Source organism: Chiloscyllium punctatum, chromosome 17 (assembly GCF_047496795.1).
Source record: "Chiloscyllium punctatum isolate Juve2018m chromosome 17, sChiPun1.3, whole genome shotgun sequence".
NCBI lineage: Eukaryota > Metazoa > Chordata > Chondrichthyes > Orectolobiformes > Hemiscylliidae > Chiloscyllium > Chiloscyllium punctatum.
In genome coordinates, this window is record NC_092755.1 from 69434528 (window position 1) to 69440744 (window position 6217).

Consider the following 6217-nt stretch of genomic DNA (forward strand, 5'->3'; position numbering starts at 1 on the left):
AAGCTGCCATAGTTATTCCCCTCCATACTTCCTGCAAGGTCTCCATTTCATCTGTTCTGATGATGTTGCCTTCCACAGAGGTGCTTCTGACACATTATTTTCTTCAGCATTTGGATTTCCACCCAATATTAACAGGGCATTATCTGAGCTGTTTCTTTCACTCACTTTTATCTTCACCACTTTCCCTCCCTTCCTGAACAACAATAGGGTTCATGTTGTCCTCACTTTCCATTCAACCAGTCTCTGCATTCAAAAGATCAACCTCCACCATTTCCACTACCTGTAGCAAGATGCCATCATCTAACTACATCTTGCCTTTCCCTTCATTTTGCAGGGATCATTCCCTGTGCAACACATGGATCCATTCATCCATTTTCTTCCCTAACAGTTTCTTCCCTCCAAATGGTACCTTCCCAAGGCAGAAGATGTAATAATTGCCCTTTTGCTGCCCACACACGTACAGGCATGCACACATCTCTTTCCAGGTGGAGCAGTGGTTTACTTTCAATTTAGTCTTGTGTTTATGACTCCAATGGGGTTTACCCTACACTTGAGACCAAGTACAGACTGGTTGACTGCTACGTGGAATATCTTCACTCATTGCTTAGGAATGACCCCAAACTTTCAGTTTCTTACCATTTGGTTGTCATTTTCCCTTGCAACCAATGCTATAGCTTCAGGGGTCATTAGGTTTGATTTATCTTTTTTTTTTCTCAAGTCCATTCTGGGTGGGTGATTATCTCTCGGTGAGTATGTTGCTGAGCAAGCTCAAATAATGACATTTATGAAGAGTTCGGATTACCCTGCTTCCTTTTGCGTGTGCAATCCAATTGCTTCTGTTTCACTCCATTTAGAATTTTTCTTTTATAACATTAAGCTTTCATCCATGTGACTTTCTCCATCTCTTTTGTCATAAATTTGGTTTAGGTCTCTATTCAGATCTTAATAGTTGCAGTGACTATTTAGTGAAGACAGTCCCTTTGGAACATAACTAGTAACTTTCCAATATAGTACATATACTGTACATTGTCACTAAACTTTCCTTTACCACTTAATCATCTCACACAAATGTGTCTTTATTGCATACACTATATTCTCAGACCACAATGTCTGTAAATAAAAATGCAGTTGTTTGTTTATCAGTCTCTACTTTTCCAGAAGTCCATATAAACTGTGCATATGTTCTGCTAATTGCTATTTACTTCCCATAATTGGTTAATCTCTCTGTTTCCCTCTGTGTGGGTGTCTCTCTCTCTCTCTCTCTCTCTCATCTTTCTTAAATAATGGACGTCTGCCAATGCAAATGTAATTAAAACATTGTTTGTTTATTTATCGTGCTTTGGTCCAATTACAGCCCATTCAAGACCCATTTACTTGCACAAAGTTACAATGCTGCAAGAGAACAACCCAGCATGATGGTGACAGTGTTATTAACACTCATGCCATGATAATGGTGATGATAACATGAGCATATTAAAGACATATCTCATGTCTGGTGTGAAATCACAGTATGCCTAATGAGCATTTTTGAGGTCTAGTTGCTGTTGTAATGTGGGAAACATGGTATCCATATTATACAAGTTTGTACATAGCAATGCGGTCAGGCTAGATTATCTGTTTTTATGATGTTGATTGGTTAAGACACCAATACTTCATTTCAATGATAACTCCTGTGCTCCTCAAGATACAGCCATGGATCTTTTACATGTACTTAAAAGAGGCGCAGGGCTTTGGTTTCACATCTCGACTGAAATACATCACTTCCATTGGAGTAGATTATCTCAGCAATCAGTCCTGAAGTTGGTCTCTACCTAGAGGTCTTTGACACAAAGGTCAGGGTGAAATCCACTAAGCGCAGTCCATCAAAGTCATTGCAATATAGCAAATGTTATCAGGAGTGAAAAGAACTAAGATTAGATATTTCTCAGAAAACAGCAGATGGAAACCAGTTTATCATTCTCTGATTACCCCATTTCCTATCCTAGCCTGTTTTTGCTGTCCTGTTACACATTGTGACCACCAAAATTATTCAGCAAAGGTAAATCACAGAGTCTGTAAGGGCAAAACGATTCACCAAATTTACTCTGATCTATTTAAAAGCTGAAGTATCCTGGAATTAGCAACTTAATTGTGGCATGGTGGCTCCATGGTTAGCACTGCTGCCTCACAGTGGTAGGTACCCGGGCTCGATTCCAGTGTCGGGCAACATTCTCCCCATGTCTGCGTGGATTTCCTCAGAGTGCTCTGGTTTCCTCCCACAGTCCAAAGATGTGTAGGTTAGGTGAATTGGCCAAGATAAGTTGCCCATAGTGTGTAGGTTAAGTGCGTTAGTCAGGGCACATGCAGAGTAATAGGGTAGGGTAATGGGTCTGGGTGGGGTACTCTTCGGAGGGTCAGTATGGACTTATTTGGCTGAAGGGCCTGTTTCCACACTGGAGGAATTCTAATTACTCCACTATTTCTAATTATAGGAGAAATTCATACCTCATCCTTCACTTATGATTTAATAACGCCACCCTTTTTAATTCTCAGTGCACTTTGAACTGTCTCATTAGTTTTTAATCCAACCCTAGACAATCATGCTACAATTGAGATGAGGTACGCATGATGCAAAACTCAAGGTGTTAACAGGATTTTGTAGTTATCTACCATAAATAAACTCTTAATTTCCACATTTTAAAAAAAATTGTTGGTGCAAGGCAACATGCTGACCACCAAACCATATAAATGGTACAAGATGCAGTAACTACTTTGCTCTTAGCATTAATTCTCTGCAAGTTCCATTAATCAATTGTATCATGCAGTTCACCCTGAATGAACCCATATATTGATTATCAGTTCCACAGCATCAATTTTCTGAAATTGTGCATTTAATAGTTGCAATTTAAGTTTGAATTTTCTCAGAGGTGTTACATTCATAATTTTCCAATCTAAAGGGGCAATTCCTGAATCAAGAGAGCTTTGGAATTTTAAGGATATTTCTCCTAGCATCTCCATGTAAATCAAAGTATCACTCCTCTTTTTAGACATGGCTACATTAATCACCTTAACAACTTCCAGTAGATTAGTAAGTTCCACATTCTAACTATGTTCTGAACAAAGAATATTCAACTGAATTAAGCTAGAAAAAATAGTAATGGCGCATCATAAGTTTACAGTATCTACAGGTTTATACAACCCTCCTTGCCATACTTCAGTATGAAACTGCCTGGCCCAAAGTATTTTGATAACTCCATGATTTAGAACGTAGAACAATACAGCACAGAACAGGCCCTTCGGCCCACGATGTTGTGCCGAACTTCTAACCTAGATTAAGCACCCATCCATGTACCTATCCAAATGCCGCTTAAAGGTCGCCAATGATTCTGACTCTACCACTCCCACGGGCAGCGCATTCCATGCCCCCACCACTCTCTGGGTAAAGAACCCACCCCTGACATCTCCCCTATACCTTCCACCCTTCACCTTAAATTTATGTCCCCTTGTAACACTCTGTTGTACCCGGGGAAAAAGTTTCTGACTGTCTACTCTATTCCTCTGATCATCTTATAAACCTCTATCAAGTCACCCCTCATCCTTCGCCGTTCCAACGAGAAAAGGCCGAGAACTCTCAACCTATCCTCGTACGACCTATTCTCCATTCCAGGCAACATCCTGGTAAATCTTCTCTGCACCCTCTCCAAAGCTTCCACATCTTTCCTAAAGTGAGGCGACCAGAACTGCACACAGTACTCCAACTGTGGCCTAACCAAAGTCCTGTACAGCTGCAACATCACTTCACGACTCTTGAATTCAATCCCTCTGCTAATGAACGATAATACTCCATAGGCCTTCTTACAAACTCTATCCACCTGAGTGGCAACTTTCAAAGATCTATGTACATAGACCCCAAGATCCCTCTGTTCCTCCACCTAATTTCTCTGACAGCTATCTGATGGTTTTAGTAAACAAACTAAATTGACTAGATGAAAGAGAATTTAAATATACAGCAGTCCTTTCACTTAAGTAAAGCTGCCAATCAAACATTCATTTAAACATAGTCACTGGATCCTTACATTCAAATTGAATATGCTGGCCCAGCCTTGAATATGTCATTAATTAATAGGACTGAAATTCATCAGGAGTAATGGTGAGCAGCTATTTTACCTGTTTTTATTTTTCTTTTCCTTTCAACTCAATAGAAAGAAAAGAATTGACTGCAAGGTAAAATAAGCTCCCAATTTGTAATTATCTGTTTTGAAGATTAACTTCACCCCAGAGCTATAAAAACAAGTTATACTATTTTCTTATGCTATTCAACTTATGTACCACAACATGAAAGAAGCCAACAACATGACCTAGGCATAATTTTTATTTTTGTTGCTGGCACTTTCAGACTGTGAACTTATTTATATGTTCCTTCAGAGATGTTAATGTGTTGTTTATATTCATTCCTAGGATGTGGGCATCGCTGACTGGATCAGCAATTATTGCCCATACCTAGTTGCCCTTTAAAAGATGTTGGTGAACTAACTTCTTGAAACGCTATAGTCTATGTGCTGCAGGGTGACAGACAGTGGCATAAGGGAGGGAACTCCAGGATTTTGACCAGTGACAATGAAGGCACAGCAATATATTTCTGAGTCACAATGGTGACTGGCTTGGAGGGGAACTTGCAGATGGTGGCGTTCCCTTTATATCACCTGCCTTAGCCCTTCTAGATGGAAGTGGTCATGGGTTTGGAATGCCTTTTCTAAGGATCTTTTGTGAATTTCTGCAGTACATCTTGTAGATAATACACACTGCTGTCACTGAGCATTTGGAGGGAGTGCATGCTTGTGGATGTGGTGCCAGTCAAGCGAGTGTCTTTGTCATTATGGTGTCAAGCTTCTTGAGTGTTGTTGGAGCTGCACCCATTCAGGCAAGTGGGGATTACTTTATCACTTTCCTAACTTGTGTTTTATTGATGGTAGACAGGCTTTGGGGAGTCAGGAGGTGAATTACTCGCCGTGGTGTTCCTAGCCTCTGACATGCTGTTGTACCACTGTGTTTATGTGGCCAGTCCAGTTGAGTTTCTGTCAATTGGTAACCACAAAGATTTTGATAGTGGAAGATTCAGTGATGGTAGCACCATTGAATGTCAAGGTGAGGTGGTTTGATTGTTTCTTATTGGAGATGGTCATGGCCTGGCATTTGTGTGGCATGAATGTTTCTTGCTACTTGCCCGGATTTTGTTGCAATTGTACATGGACTGCTTCAGTATTTGAGAAGTTGTGAATGGTGCAGAACATTGTGAAATCATTGGCAAACATCCCGTCTTCTGACCTTATGAGGGAGGGAAGGTAATTGATGAAGCAGCTGAAGATAGTTGGGCCCAAGAACACTATCCTGAGGAATTCCTGCAGAGATGTCCTAGAGCTGAGAAGACTGACCTCCAATGACAACAATTTTCCTATGTGCCAGGATAACTCCAACCAGTAGAGGGCCTCCTGATCCCATTGATTCCAGTTTTGCTAGGGCTCCTTGATGCCACATTTGGTCAAAAGTGGCCTTGATGCTCAGGGCTGTCACTCATCTCACCTCTGGAATTCAGTTCTTTTGCTCATGTTTGAACCAAGGCTGTGATGAGGTCATGAGCTAAGTGGCTCTGGTGAAACCCAAACTGGCCGCCAGTGAACGGGTGTTGCTAAGCAGGTGCTGCTTGACAGTGCTATTGATGTCACCTTCCATCACTTTGCCAACAATGCAGAGTAGACTGATGGGGCAGTAATTGGCTGGGTTGGATATGTCTTGCTTACACCTGTACAATTTTCCACATTTTCAGCTAGATGCCAGTGTTATATCTGTACTGGAACAGCTTGGCTGGGGGAGTGGAACGTTCTGGAGCATTTGTCTTCAGTATTATTGCTGGAATGTTGTCAAAGTCCATAGCCGTTGCAGCATCGAGTCCCTCCACCTATTTCTTGATATCATGTGATATGAATTAAATTGACTGAAGACTGGTACCTTTGATGCTGGGGACCACTAGAGGAGGCTGAGATGGATCATCCACTTGGAGCTTCTGGCTGAAGATTACTATGAATATTTAAGCCTTATCCTTTGCACTAATGTGTTGAGCTCTTCTATCATTAAGGATGGGGATATTTGTGAGTCTCCTCTGCAGTAAGTTGTTTAATTTTTCACAACTGGATGTCGCAGGACTGCAGAGCTTAGATCTGATCCATTGGTTATGGGATTA